General features: G+C 40.8%; 1 protein-coding gene across 1 annotated transcript in view; it reads right to left on the bottom strand.

Annotated features, from left to right (window-relative positions):
* The window catches only part of LOC139688201 (conserved oligomeric Golgi complex subunit 3-like), an 83,477-nt gene that overhangs the window by 63,593 nt on the left and 3,067 nt on the right, over window positions 1–16,817 (bottom strand). The gene's annotated exons all lie outside the window — the stretch shown is intronic.

The following is a 16,817-nucleotide window of genomic DNA, read 5'->3' as shown; positions in this document are numbered from 1 at the left end:
CACGATAAATAAGCTAATCATTAAAGCTCTCTACAGTTATAGCAGGTCTATCCCTCGCTCCAAAATCCCCCTCATCTCCTCCTCATGGTCATCAACCCTTCCGACTGGAAAATCTAAATACCCTCAACAGCTCCTGAAGTCGTCTTCTTCAGTCCCTCCCAAGAGGAAAATACCCAAATTTCCTCAGTCCACCCTTTTCATCCCACCCTTACAAACAAACCATTCCCTTTCCTTCAAAGCCTATCCCTGAAAGGAATATATCAACAAATGAAAACGAACAGTCCGGCCCGGCCTCCCCTGAATTCCCTCATCTTACTCCACCTAACCCAAACTGATCAGAAAATTCACCTGGTACTCCCACTAACCCTATCCTAAGCACATCCATCACCTATACTTCCCTTCAATTTTCCTCCCCCTTCCTAAGCTTATTGAAGGAAAACATTAATAATGATAAAAAAGTAAAAAATTAGGAAGAAAGATATTTAAACAAAAAAAGGAATTAAAAAAAGAAAAAGAATAATAACAATAATAAATAATAATAATAACAAATCAATAAAATAAAAATAATTTACGAATAAACAAAAAAATAATTAAATAAAAAAATAAGGGGGAGAAAAAGATATCTACATACATAAAATCAATAATAAAGAAAAAAATTATTATATATACCCTCTTTGACAACTCTTCTAAAATACGCACCATGGCTCCAGTAGAAATTAGTTCCGAGGGAGTAGTAAAGGCTCACTGCATTGGCATTGGCAAAAAGTGATTAATCGTCAAGGTAACTATGTAGAAAAATATCTAAACGCTCAGCCTTGAGATTAATACACATACACAAAGTTGAGAATAAATTTGATCATTCATGGAAAAAAATAAGAGACCTTACTTTCTGAATCGCCGTCGTATGTGGAAGAGAGAAGCGGAATACAGTAGTTACACTGAAAGGACAAAAATTAGAGCAAGTGGATTCCTTCACCTATCTCGGCGGTACCATCACATGGGATGGAAGAAGAATTACTACAGACATCAAGCAAATAATATCTCAAGCTAAGAGAGCATTCACAATGAAAAGACAATTGCTGTGTTCAAAGAAGATAGAACTACAGACGAGGAAACAATACGTGAAAACATTTGTGTGGAGCGTGGTGGCACTCTATGGATCAGGAGCATGAACCATCGGAAAGTAGACCTGAAAAGACTCGAAGTCTTCGAAACCTGGTGCTGGAGGAGGATGCTTAAGACGGATAAAATAAGAAATGAAGAAGTGTTGAGAAGAATAGACGAAGAACGGACCTTATAGAACACCATAGATAAAAGAAGAACCAGAGGGATTGGCCACACCCATGAGGCACAATGGATTCGTGAAGAATATACACAATAGAAAGAAAAATAGAGGGAGAAGTCCCAAGAGGAAGGCCAAGGGATAAATGCATGGGACAAATAAAGAAGAAAGTACATTGCAAAAAATACCGGGAAGTAACCTAATTAGTATCAGATAGGGTAGAATGGAGGGCTACAGTCAACCAATTTTAGAACTGAACGACCACTGATGATTCTTCGAACCATTCAAGTATTCCTAATCCTTGATCTTTTGTATCCAACTTCTTTTGATTTGCATTACCCTAGCCTAAAGTTAAACTTTAAGCCTTCCTCCCAGAAAGATATCTTGAGGTCGTTAATTGTAAATCAAATGTGTTTTGAAAGGCAGAAATATATATACCAAGTTAAAGTGAAGACGCACCCCTTTGAATGAATAATACCTTAACGTGGTGGAAGGGTTTGGGCATTGTCATGACTCCTATAGCTCTATGCCTTAACATAAATACCGTGGCGAATGTATATGTATTTACAATAATCTAGATTCTTTGAATTATTTTGTGATTCTATATTATAGGTAAAAGCTACGAAAACTTTATTTTTATGCTCCATGCATGGGGTGTATGTAGCCTGTCTCCTGCCACATGCCTTAGCGATGGCTCGTGGTTACCTGGTAAATAGAGAAATCTTGCCCACCAAATGAAATTCGAAAATGATGCGTTTTCTCAATTATTGCTTGAGGAACTAATTTGAGACCGTCGATTATCGCACCTAAGCTTTGCCGAAAAAAATATCTAAATTTACAGAAATAACCCGAAACATCCGAAGGTTGCGGCAGTTGTTTATGATGTACAAAAAGCGTCATCCCAGCTGATGCTATAAATCATAATATACCTTCGTAAAAGATATAATGGATTGAGAAATAATCCCGTAGTTTAATCGTCCCTCCTAATGAACTTAAATCTAAACTTAGAGTGGATCATGTGCTGCCATCTGTGAGCGACGACAGATTTGTTCCACAAATAATTTTTAATTTGATTTCAAAAATTTTCAGAAAGGTACATGTGAATCGGAGCTAGCCTATGTTACTTTCGGCATTTTTACCTGATGCAAGCAAAACATTAGAACCCCTTACTCCGTACAGTCTTAACGATGTACAAGTATTTACATCTACATCAATAACCTGCGAGCCACCAAAAAGGTGTGTGGCAGGGGGTGCAGCACCAAGAGGAAAGGGTAAGGGATGAGGGGGGTTAGGGTTTTTAAAATGGGTGGGGAAGGTGGGGGAACCTACACAAAATATAGATGCATAACCATGCGCAGCCCCTACCTTGTAGGTTAATGCTTATTGTGTCGCACTGACTCCTGGTGGATTTCGACTACAAGCATTCTGGTCTCTTATTGTTCTTGGACAAAATAACCATTTAAACCTGTCAGTCTTGCAGTCTATCTCTCTAATCTTATATTCGTGATCCCTCCGCCCGTAATACGTTGGAATTCGTATTATGTTCTTGATGTCATCGGAAAAGGATCCATCTTTAAATATTTTTAATTAGTTTAATCTATATTTTAAACGCCGCTGTGTAAGGGAATACCAGCCTAAATTTTCTAGCAAGATAGTTACGCTACTGCGTTGGTCATAACAATTTTTGACAAATCTAGCCCCCCTCCACTGAACTCGATCCAATTCCGAAATTAAATTTATCTCTTAAGGATCCCATATACTGGCAGCATACTCTAGGTGGGGCCTGACCAGGGTAAGAAAGCATCTTTCCTTCACTTTTTCGTCACATTTGCCCAGCACTCTTTTTACAAATCCCAATTTTTTATTAGCACGACCGCATATTTCCCGTATGTACTTTCCCCAGGACAGATCGTGAGTAATTGTTACACCCAAGTATTTAAAGGCATCTACCCTCGCGATTTCTGTTTGTGTCACTTCGTAACTAAATGGGGGGGTGTTACTGTTTTCCCAAAAATGTATTACTACGCATTTTTTCAAATTTAATTCCAATTGCCATGTGTCGCAACAAATCTGAATTGCATCTAGGTCATTAGCTAACACGACTCTGCCTTCGCGATTTCGAATGTCCCCAAAAATCACTCCATGATCGGCAAAAGGACGGAGCTTGCTATCAACCACGGTACCGAGGTCATTTATGTAAATAAGGAACAAGAGGGGGCCTATGACACGATCTTGTGGTACACCCGACGTGACCTTGACGGTATCGGATGATACACCGTCCGGAATGACTGTTTGAACACGATCTCTAAAGACTTGTCTAATCAAGCATGTAATACTCTCGTGTCTACCATAAGTTTCCAACTTCACGAGTAAGCATGAACCAAGACTGCGAGTTGAGTTTGGCAGGATCTACCTTTACCCAAAACCCAAAAAACAAAAAAATATATCCCAAAACAAACAAATTAATTTAAAAAATATATATTATTGGGAAACATATTGATGTTCAAAAATTTCAAACAAACAGGCATTATTATGCATTATTAGTATATATTATTATACATTACTATTATTCATTATATATGTTACAATACATCATTGTAATTAAACATTAGTATACATTATTATGTATGAAAATAATGGTCAATTCAATTATTTAACGCTAATAATGGAATAGTTATTGACGATTTGTTTTTGCAAGTTGTTGGTGATACGCCGATCACCGGTTCTGAAACATTAACTCACTTTTAATCCTAGAAATATCAGTCGTCCTCTCTCCGTTCAGCAACACCAGTTCAGAGAATAGCCTCAATTTAAAGTTTTCAACCATTTTTGGGCGCCATCGCTTGAGTAGATAAGCTTTTCTTCTTTTTGTTCCTTCCACTTAATATCCTCTGTCTTTCTTCCCTTCCGGGAGCCCCAGAAACCTGCTCCCTTATTCCAACTCACGGGAATGTCTAAATATGATTTTAAAACGGGTGCACACTCCCTCTCGCTGAATCCAAACTCCCTAATCGCACGCGTCTACCACGCTCTTCCACACCTATTTCTTGAGCCTCTCACTCCCAACACCTCCGCACACCTCTCCCTGATCTTTGCCTCCATCTCGCCGTCCCCTTCACGCTCGAAATGCTGTGAAGTGGGGAGGAAATCCACTCATCCATCCGCCCCTCTCTCGGCTCTAGTCAGTCGTCGGGCGTGAGTGCAGTACCCTCGACCGATTTCCATCTTTACTTCGAAAGGGGTTTCTCGAGGGCTTTTGGTACGGTAACAAAGCCCAATAGAAAGCACGCGCTGCATCGATACCGATCTCTCACTTTTAATTTCCTTCCCTTTGCCTTCTGGCCACTAAGTTACAGACTCGGAAGCCATGGTAGACTAGTAAGCAGAATCTTGGATTGCTGACTGAGGATTACTCTCAAAAAAGAAAATCTCAAACTCAAATTCAATGAGAACGCGAAACTTCGATACTTTAATCGGCGTTTTGTGATTATTATTCTTTGATATACTATTCTGCCGACGACTTATTTTCTCATAACCAACCGAGCATGTAAAATCTTCAAATGAATTTATAATTTATTTTTAACCGTAAATGAAGTTTTTACTCTGAGCTTAACATAGTTTTTGAGCATTAAATAATCATTTTATTAATCGTATAAATAAACACAAAGATGGATCAATACATGACAGAATGAGGATGATTGGTAATGTTACCGAGGAAGCACTGTTAATGTTACCGAGGGATGGCTTCAGTTTTGCTGCCGTCCTTAATGTACTTTTAATGAAAGCCGAGGAATCCACTGTTGAACTCTCTTCCTGAATACTGTCCCCCGGAAGAGTGTAAGAGTTTGATTACCTGTTAAAATAATTCTTTAGCATTGAGACTTCAATCCACACTCTCGATGTAAAAATGCTTTCCCATTATTATTTCCAAGACTACAAGCGTTAGAGATAACCATGCATAAGGCTATTGATTACTAAGGTTACAGCGGCTTTATAATGAAAAATGGACTCCATAGGCTACGATTCAATTGCTTCTTGCTCTTTTTGCGTTGAAGATACTCCCTGAAACCTCATCTATTATAAATTTCTACTTGAGCGCATATACTTCTTGCGATAAACTCATCATAGTTACGTAAAAGGGGGTGGGGGGTTGTAAGTAATAAGCACGTAATTCGTCATTCTTTAATAAGTAAAGCTTTGTCTTTCCAATACCGATTAATTTTTTATGAGGGGGGGAAGACGCAGGTGAAACAGAAATTTGCCTTGATAAGTTATTTCCTTAAAGTTCTTATTTCACCTTCAGTTTTATTTACTTTTTCTTGCTAAGAGTAGCTTTGTTAAATAGGAAATTTTTCAAAAGAAAAATTGCATTAAGAAATAATTTGATAGGCGCTCTTTACGTGCATTATGAACAGAGCCAGGCTTGACTTTGCAGGAATAATTAATGTCGGTAGCCTAGGAATATTTTGAAACGCAGTAAAGTGTTTTGCCTCGATCAATTAAAATTCCAGGAAATTATTGAGTCAATTTTCACTTTGGATACTTTATATAAAATACTTTTAATGAAATTTCGATTTTACCGGAATATTTCAACATACGTATGCCCAATTTTGTATGATTATTACCATTATTAGGAACTTCTTCGACGAGAATGGAGTTTTGTTTGATACATTTTGAGACCGAGCAGAATTTCTATCCCTTGACATTACATCCGACGCTAGCAATTTTCATCCTCGTTTTTTCTAGTTCTCGTGTTGGGGGAAAAAGTGTAGTATTACGCACATCCAGAGAGAGACGAGCATGTGCTCTGCAATGAGGGTGCCACGGGAGACGCGTTGTCAGGGAAGAAAAATGCTAGATGGTTACTTCATTTATTTTGATGTTCAACATTTTTGGCATACACATCCAACTAAATCATGTCATTGATTATTTTTTGCACGCTTTTTTTAAAATGTCTTTGCGTGTTTCATGAATTCCATTTTTTATTAAGAAAATTCATCAGATAATTTTATTCATGTTATTAATCACTGTAATTTTCACAAGATGCAGCAAAGGATAACAGTGCGTTGTTGACCAAGTATTTAATAAAATCCATGTTGAGCATGAAGGTGTTCTTGCTGCTTTTACTCATGAGAGTGTGGCGCACATTCAGTTATTTAGTGAGCCATTTGATCTGCAATAGGCACTCTAATTCAACTACCCTTATGACCGAGTTATTTCTGGAACACCTTTCTGGTAGATTATCTCTCGCTAAACGAGCAAAAACGGTAATGCAAGTCCTTTCTACTCATGAACTTCATTGCGCGTGGCGAAAACACATACCTGATGCCGGCAACAAATCCCCAGTAAATCAGTGTTGCACTCTCGAAGACGGACGTAACGATACCGAACAGGGCTAATGAACGCTGGCAACAATGTTTGCAATTCGACCAGACTTGCGCCATTCTTGGCAATTTTCCCTCCCCCATACCCTAACCCCATGTCCCACCTACCTATCCACTCCCCCAGCTTTAATACCCCGAAAAAACCCCGACTATTCATTCAGGAAAACACCGGCGCATCCTTTTTTCTCTCGGTGAAACTCACCCCCTACAGTCATCGCCCTCCCCTTCCCCCTTCTCGCTCTCTCTGCCAGGCTTGAGTCCTCTCTAACCCTCGTCGCTCTGCAAGAGAAGAGAACAGATTTGAGGGGCAAAGGGGCTGAGGAGTTCTCGGTTTCGGCGTGGAAGGTGAAAGAGAAAAAAACAAGGGGGTTAGAGGATCTCTCCCATCGCTATATAGTGCTGGGGCGTGTAATTTGGTTCCTCCATAACGCTCCCCTTATGCGTGTTTGCGAGTGGGTGTTTGTGAGTGCCTTTCTCCTTCCTACGTCTCTCCTATCTCCCTTCTCCTCATTCGCCCCCGCTTTCCCTCCGTCTTCCATTCCCTACCCATCCATTTCTCTCCCCTTTCTCTTTCTAACCGCTAAAATACTATAGAAGGAAACGCTGATGGTTTGCGGGGAAACAGCTAAAGGCATTATATAGCGAGCAATGGGACACACATCCTCTGCTCCCCTCCCATCCTCTCCACTTCTCCATACTTCCGTCCTTCCGTTTTGCGATACCCCTCCCTCTTACCCCCCCCCCTTCATCATTATCAGGGAGAGAGGAAGAGGGAGAAAAATAAAAAGGTTGGGAGGGTGACCCTGACCCAATCATCACCTTATTCTCTTAGCTCCATCTCCCTCCCTTTGGACCTCCCTCTGCCGTCTCCCTCCACATCCCCACCTCTATGCCCCTCCCATTCTTCTAAATGCCCTCCCCCGTTTCCTCCGATCTCTCCTCCCTCGCGGAAGACTCTTCAAGACATCCTCCCCCTTTTCGTCCCCGACTCTCCTTGCCCCGCCGCCCGGCCAAACGCGGCGCCTCCTCGCGCTCTCCGCCGAAACCGTCCAACGAGAACACCTCCTCAGTTAGGTTCCGGCTACGACACCGGCTAATGTCCTCTCTCCCGCACGCACACACATACACACACAAACGCCCATGCTCCCGCTCTCCAGCACTTCTCCCTCCCTCCTCACTCCATCTCCTTCCCTCTCGCTCTCTCTCTCTCCCAAGCCATTACTCGCACACCCTCAACACACACACACGAACACACGCCGCCGCCAGTAATAGACGGCTGAAAGCCTATCTGACCTGCGCTAAAAGCCATTTAATGAACCAAATAGGCAGGCGGGGGAGAGGGTGGAGTTGTGCGGACGGGCAGACGGGCGAAGGAAGTAAGTAGGTGTAGGTATATAAGTGATATATATATATATATATATATATATATATATATATATATATATATGTATATATATACAACACACATGTGTATATATATATATATATAGGTGTATAAAATATAGATGAAGAAAAGGAAGGGGTGGAATGAAAGAGAGGGAGGAGGTTGGTCGGAGGATGTATGTGAGTACATGGGGGAGGGGAGACGAGAAGGGGGAGTGGGGGACGGGCGTTAAGGGATGCCACGCGGGGCAGAGGGCTGGAGGCGGGACGGACGGGGGTGAGAGGCTTGTTAAAGTGATGAGCCAGGCGGCTCCAGGGGTTGTCCGGGAGGCAGGGGCGGGCGTGTCCGTGGACCGGGAGACTGGACGACGTGGGTGGGTGGGGCAGGTATGACGGGGGTGGGAGAAGAGACCCAGAGGCGGAGGGAGTGGAAGGGGATAATGTCGTTTGCTCGGAGCCATTCCCTCCTCCCCCCCCACTCCCTTTCGGCCCTAATCCCTTTTCTCCCATTTTATCCCCCTTCTTCCTCCTCGTGCCCCACCCCCTCCTTCCCGCCTCCTCACACTTCCCGGCCCGTCTCCCTGTATCCCGCCGACACTCTCCCTACCCCGCCTCCGGCCGAGAACGCGAGACTGAGTGAGGGGTGGGAGCCTACTACTACTGCTACCTGCGTCCTCAGACGTGGTCGCACACAAATAATCGGGGTAAAAAGAGAAAGAAAGTTGCTCCGGCGAGGAGAAATGGTCGGGGGAGCATTTCGGGTAATAAAGGTTATCCGTTTCCGCAGAGATGAATGAAAAAGTGTGAGTGAGATGCCATTCGCTCTTGATTCAGTAGTGATCCTGGGAATCTCATTCGTGGCATTCGACAGTGGCGAATACATGGATGGAGGGAGGGGTTGAAGGAGGCCATTCCTCCCCCCTGAGACATCATATTTCTTCTATTCGGTTCCAATAAATTGTTTAGTATTACCAAACTCTCAAAAACCGAATAAATTTGACTCAAATCATTCACACCTTAAATACTTTCCGACTCGTTTTTTTCTTCCTCTGCCACAACCCCCTACCTCACTCCACCCCACCACACGAAATCCACTGCTGGCATTTGAGGGCTTTGCCAGGGCATTGCGGTGGCACTAAGCTATCTTTGATTGCAAAGGAGAGTCACCCTATTGACGCCCACCCCCTGTGAAAAACAATGCAACCACTTCAGCAATACTTCTTAAATGTTTCCCAGGAAAAAATATCAGCCAAAAATACTTCGTTTCGTAAAACATTAAGATGAGAAAATTCAGGATCTATGAGTATCATGGTTCTGTCAACCCTACTCAATATTCTTTTAAGGGTGAGGAATATTTCGACTGTATCATTGACCCCATTGAACGCAAGGTTGATGTCGCCTACAACCGTCAGACTCGTCAGATGCGTCACAATTAGGTATTGTTTGAAATAACGGAAGACTTCCCAGAACTATTCTTTCTACCATAAAAAATTATTAGTCGTCAACAGCGCGCGTTCCACAAACCATATCCCATCGCTGGAGGGTTTGAGAGTGGGATAACAGCATATTGATCACTCGCACTTCTGTGAGGTCGATGCATTCCAGTGGATCCACGGATTTGAGCGAGTGGTCTTCGCATGCAAAAAGTGAGAAGTGGGAGGTAGAGAGAGGGAGAGAGAGACAGAGAGGGAAAGAGGAGCTATCGGGACTGCGAGGTGGCGAGATGAGAATTTTGGTGGCAAGCGGAGGACGGATTCCGGTTGGGGGGGACGAAGGGGGCAGAGCCGAAGGGCAAGAGCAGGGGGGTGAAGGGTGTATAAGGGTTGAAAGGGAGCGAGTGTAGCGGAGTGGGCACTGTGGATTTCGGGGGCGGTAGTTCCCATGAGAGTCGAAGGGTGAAAGGGGGAAGAGAAGAGGGCAAATGTAGTTTGGATAGCCGGCCGTTGAGTGTAAAACCTCTAAAGCCACGAAGGCTTTGCTCCCCAACAACCCCGCTTCCTCCATCACTCCCTCCGAGAGCCCCTTCCACCCCCCCCCCAAATCGCGCCCCTCACACCCCCGCTCCCTCTCCCCGTCTCTCCAAGCCCATCTCTCCGTCCCCTCGACGTCCGTCCACCGCCCCACGCTCTCTCGGCATCGCCCCCTCCTCACACCCCTCGTCATCACGTGCCAACATCCCCCCTCCCTCGCCTAGGCCCTCACAATCCAATCACATCCGCACTCAACCCAGAAAGGTTTGCCGCCCGCCCCAGCCGTCACCCGCCCCACCCCCCTCGCCCCGCCCCACCTATCCGCGTCCACTCTTCACCCCTGATTAAGTTTGGTGCCTTGTTTCCATGCACGCGAGGTCCCCCACTCTTTCGACCGAGGCCTACTGGGGAAAGTTTGCCCGAGAGCAGCCTCTCCTCTCGCCATCCGATCATCGTGATTGATTACCCTTCGTTTAAAACAACGCCGATCGTCATCCGAGTGTTATGGATGATGCCACACGCTCAGGTCGTCGCCCAAAACAGATCCGGCTGACAAAGCGAAGGTAATAAATGTACCTAGTAGGTCAATAAATAGCTTAACTATTTAGAAATTAAAACATGATGATTAGTATTCCTAATGTTTCAATAGGAAGTTGGCGGTTGTCAGCTCCCTGTGACGCATGCGGATAAATAGTTGCATTTCAATTATGAGCTAACGTTTTCCGAGGCGATACATTTAAGATTACGGAAACGTCCATTGCCTGGTACACATAACATCCATTCAAAGTATTAAAATATATTTTCCGTTTAGTGGTGGCGTAGACAACGTTTACACGGTCAGCTGGCTAAATCAATCACGAATTATTTCCGTCCTTTTCTGTTGTTCGTCATTTAAGTTTACTCATTCAGCTTCTGTTAATTGGGTTACTTAAAAAATTAGACAATTAACGTTTGAGTGTCCATTTTCTCCGATAAATACGAATAGACGACATTAAGAGCGCAAAATAAATATCTACAAGATCTTAATCAAATAAAAAATTATGTTGGCAAGTGTTTATATGTTTTATATATATAATTATATATACATATACATTTGTGTATATTTATAGTTATAATTAATATTCCAGTGGATAGGGTAGGTTTTGAATGGGCACATGCTATACTGAACACACACTACAACGGTACAACGATATATTTACTCACCTCTCATAACAAAACCCCAGCATCCCTAACACCTATACCTAACTTCCAACACTGCAACTAGCCCTTTGCAATTCCGCATGCTTCTTTTCTCCCTTAATTCCATTTAACATGCCTATCCTATTTCTTCCCCTTCCTCGTTTACCTAAAGTTCTGCCCTCTATCGGAGTCTTAGACTAGCCATTCCTAATCAAAGTGTTCTGCATCCATCTTTCCTGCCTCCTTTTCATTTCTCTCAACAATATCCTCTCCCCCGTCACCATACCCAGAAATTTCTCGTCTGTTTTCCTTTCTGTCCACTTCGTAATTATACATATATATGGACACATACATACATGCATACATATATACATATATATATATTTATTTATTTATTTATTTATATATATTATATATATATATATATATATATATATATATATATATATATATATATATATATATATAAATGCCTAAGTATTATTTTTTATAGATTCACTCAGTTAAAAAATCAAAATACAACTCTTGTACCTTTGGGAGTTTGTTGGTTGAGGTTTAAAGTAGTATTTATTTCGAAATTTGATGAATGAAAATAGTCTTTACTGGCTTTAAATGAATAAAATTAAAGAAGGAACTCCAAGCTTAAACAATGTTTATTTTCCGTCAAAATACATGCTTTCTCTTTCTTTTCTATCGCATAATTTCTTCGTGTCCAATAACAGTGTCAATTCGAGAAATAAAGAGGTGGAATAGCCAATATATTTTATGTTAATTTTCTATTCCAACTTTCACCATGCCACTTTAGGAGTGAGGTTTGAATCATTTATTTTTGTTGACTCGGCTAATTCTTTCCTATGCTTCTCACTCACGTTTCACCTCACAAACCTTCACCTTCACAGACATCGAATAACGTCTTCCTTACCCGTGCAATTTGTTGTTACACTTTTCCCTGCATCAATATATTTCCACTGTATTTATTTTACCCTAAAAATTCGTCTCTCACTCAAGGAATAATATTCTGCATATAAATTGTAGGCAATTAATGGAATAAAATTTGTTTTATAATTTTTCATAAGAGTAGAACATTTTGCTTACATGCTTGTCTTAATGTTCTCTTAATTTTACTTCGATTCACTGCGAATATAAGAGAATGTTTGGAAGACTCTGTGATCCACCTTAGTAATAAAATATGTCAGGAAAATGCTTTCCATTTAATTATTCGCTTGTATACACGAGGAAAGTTCATTTCACGTTAATTTGATTCCAGAGAACGAGTTTTCAACACGTCACCAACCTTTTCTTCGGAAAAATGTTCGGCGCAACGCCTTTGTTCCGTAAATTGAGTCCCTTTTGACGCACCGTTGGCGTAGTAGATCGGCGATATCAGCCCTTTGTGGTAAAATTCCTGAGCGATCTCACTTCAAAGGAAGTTGATTGGTGGAAATCGACCCTCGAGGAGTATTTATAATCAACCTCCAGCAATAAACGTTATTTCCATTCTCCGTCTCGCCTTTGAAGTAGGATATGCATAGTCTTTGACTTTGAAGTTGAGGATTAAAAGCCAAAAGATTGGATATGCTTGAATGTAGACAGGGAACTAAAATTAAATTTGATTTTGTTGACAATCGCCGCAATAATCAAGTTGTAACGGTTAAAAAGTAATGGAATTCTACATATAGCTTGAAATTTTATTCTACCGGGCGAACACATGTGACTGACGGGATGTGGGAACCTTAGGCGTTGTGTTTCGTGGTTCAATATCGAGTGAAGCACACGCGGGGTCGTAATTTTCTTGTTCTTCCACGGATTTCTTTTCAAAGCCATCCCTATCTCATTGCAAATAGAACTAATGATCGTGACATCCTTGGAGTTTTATTTTTTAGAGTGCAATGAATAAAATCAGTCATGGGATTACATCCTCGTGTAAAAGTTGACAGAAGACAGTGTTGCAGTTAGAAAAGAAAATTCATGAGTCGTACGTAAACAAGACGTAAGTCGTGAAAACGTAGATAATCATAAAACCTGAAAAGGTTCACATACGAGGGTCATCCGGAAAGTAGTACCCGTTCGTGAAATAAAGACACAAAAGTAAATATTAACAAACATAAAAAATTTTATTTGAAAGAGGATACTTTAAACTACTTCTCAACATAATCTCCAAGCAAATTAAGGCATTTGTCATAACGTGTGACAAGTTTCTGTATTCCTGCTGCATAGTCCTTCGCCGCCAGCTCATTGAGATACGCGAGGGACCCATCTTGCACAAATTTTTGCATAATGCAGATGGTGTTTAACAATTTCATGAACAATTGTTCGAGAAACATTGGGAAAATGCTCACAGATGTCATCAATTGTGACGCGCCGATCGTTCCTCACGAATTCGTCAACTGAGCTCACCAGTTGGTCTGTAATGACAGACGGTCTCTCCGAACGCTCATCGTCGTGTGTGTTCCCCCTCCCCATGTTGAAGTTGCGACACCACCGCCGAACAGACGACTCGTCCATTACATTGTCTCCATACACCTCCTTTAATTGGCGATGAATATCACATGGGCGAACGTTTCTTGCATTGAGGAATTTAATCACTGCCCTCACTTCACAACTGGCGGCGTTCTCAATTTTTTTAAACATTGTAAACAATCACAGAAACAACACAGGCAATGCTAGCGTCACGCAACTTGGCTCAGAGAAGGCAGACAAGCCACTGAAGCTATCTGACCTCGTCCAGCGGCTACTCGCGTCGTCAGCACTTCATGCGGCACGAACGGGTACTACTTTCCGGATGACCCTCGTATATACATTTGAATGTCCATTAAAACTCCCGACCAATAATATTGCATATTATGGTATCAGTTAATGACGCTTAATGATCACAAAAATCTACCAGATCACTTGTGGATAGTTATGTCACTCATCACCTCAAGTGACGAATCGGCCATAAAAGTATCGGAAACGGCAATTTCAACTTATTCGTTGATGCAAAAACAAACGTTTATATGTTGCAAACAAAGTTTTGCTGGAACGAATTACGTCTGCCATACATAAACCTGTATTTTATAGAAATATAGGCTACCCATCTTGTCTACAAAAAGTTATAAATGAAATCAAAACTTGTTCAAGTGATATTTTCCAACTTTGCCCAGACAAACGATATTTTTCTGATTCCCAATCGAGTATTCGCATCAAGTCCTTTTATGAACTTGGTAAACTGACATGCACTATGATCCAAAGATTTCACTTAAGCGTCATAGTAAATAGAGAGAGACCAAGAAACCGTTAAAACCCTAACAAATATTTCCCAAATGATGGAACTTTAGATATTTAAAATCATTGTCGGCCGGACATGCTTACATGTATAATTTTCCTTTTTAATTCACAAAACCTGTAATCACAACAGTAGCTGTTATAAGACCCGATAGAACTTATCGAATAAAATTGTATTTATTTCCAATTACTATAATGTTTGATAACTCCACACACCATGGCTTGCAGGATAATATTTAGGTGTAGTTTATTTTGGATGTCTAAGTTAAGGTGTAGTTTGGAGAAATAATTGATGGCATTATCGTGAAATGAAGAACATTTTGTATTCTTCCGCTGTAATTTTACTTAGGTACGACGTTAGTTTCAACAAATAGTCGTCTTCCTCCATTACAATTTTGTTAGTGGAGTAGACCAAAAACATATATACATACATATATATATATATATATATATATATATATATATATATATATATATATATATATAAATATATATATGATGACAGGGACTTTGAGTAAGGATGTTAAGAAAAGACTCGTAAAAACTTTAATTTGGAGCGTAGCTATGTACGGCGCGGAAACGTGGTCATTGAAGCAGGAGGATGGACGTAGACTGGAGGCTTTTGAAATGTGGGTGTGGAGAAGAATGGAGAAGGTGAAATGGACAGAGAAGAAAACAAATGAGGAAGTACTTGGTATTGTGGGCGAAGAGAGGGGTTTGTTGGGAGCAATCCTGTGGAGGCAGGAAAAGTGGATGAAGGGGGTGTTGACCGGCAGTGGGATGTTGAAGACTGTGATAGAGGGTAGAATGTTGGGCAAAAGAGGAAAGGGAAGGAACAGGATAGGGATGTTGGACGGGATGAAGGGAGGAAGAAAGTACTCAGAGATGAAGAGGGACCTGATATAGAGTAGGATGATGGATTTTGTGTTTTGTAGGAGTAATAAAGTATTTGTTTGGTAGTTGTGTCCATCCGAAAACCTACCTTAACCGGTAGATTACCTTAAAAAAAAAAAATATATATATATATATATATATATATATATATATATATATATATATATATATATATATATATATATATATATATATATATATATATACTTCCCTGTGGAGGTGAAGGACTGTGGGGAAAAGATGTGAAGGGGTCTAAGTTAAGGTTGAGGGGGGTGGAGGAAAAGGTTTCTCTGGTAATAAAGTTAGAGAAGTTACGAGGTAAAGAGTGCATTTGTTTTTTCGTGAAGGACATGGAGGATTCTAGGCGTGTGGAGTGCTTTTCAAAGAAAACCTCATTCATCAGGTGTAGCTTCTTCAAATTCCTTCTTTTACCCATCTCCATCCAATCCGCAGACGGCACATCAATCGATGTAGAAGCACTTCGAAGAAGAAAAAGGGTAAATACATCTCAAATTTCAACGCAATATTTCCCACTCAAATATTTTAATCTCTTTAGATTCTTTATTAATGAAAAGATAAATGTATTCTTTGCTAACTATCTTGCCAAAATTTCAAAAATATTAATAGACTTTTTTTATAATTTTGAATTAGAGGTGAGTTCTCAAGTGCTTGCATTCACGTATTATTAATGAAATGTTCGGCAATTTTGAACTTTTAAATCGAATACTTATTATATACGGTTACTAAATCATTGTTAGAAACTGAGAAAAGGCTTGAAGTAAGGTTTTAATATACCATATTTCTCGATTTCTCTTTTGTATAAATATAAACTGATAGCAATTCAACAGTTTTGATAATAATGCTACTACCTTTCTGGTATAGTTCAAATTCTAAAAATCCAAGGTGTTTCTGTTCTCTGATGGAAATTGAAATACCTTGGTCTTAAGATGTACACAGGACATATTCTGCTTAGTGCCTTCTCTGTGTCAGTGTGATTTTTATCCAATATTATTCTAACTTTGCTGGTCGCATCATAAAAGAAAGTGTTTTCCTATTTTATTTGTTTAATAAGTAAATGTATTCATAATTATTTATTTATCTACTTTTATGCCTCGAAACGATACACTAGACAAACCAAACTACCACAACACAGCAATCGACGTTAACGTTGGTGAGATAGATGAAGGGAGAGCTCACCCAGAGCTAAGCCAAACGGCGTGCGGATGTCACACGTTGAGGTAGGAAGGCAAGCTCCTTTCTCCGTGCTGCCTGTGGTTGCAGTTGCAGTGCCTTTGGTTGAAGTTGAGGGTCCCCAGAGGTGTCTCCTGCTATCGAAACGTTAAAAAAGTAGTCCACCGCTCTTTCCTAGGGAATTACCACCTCTTACAATTAATAAAAAAATCCATGAATATTTGCAAATTAATATAATAAGCTCAATTACTACTTATTGTACAAATGACA

This window comes from Hetaerina americana, unplaced genomic scaffold, assembly GCF_022747635.1.
Source record: "Hetaerina americana unplaced genomic scaffold, ioHetAmer1.1.p SCAF_2, whole genome shotgun sequence".
NCBI lineage: Eukaryota > Metazoa > Arthropoda > Insecta > Odonata > Calopterygidae > Hetaerina > Hetaerina americana.
The sequence above is the reverse complement of the archived record's forward strand: the minus strand, read 5'-3'. Positions and strand labels throughout refer to the sequence as shown.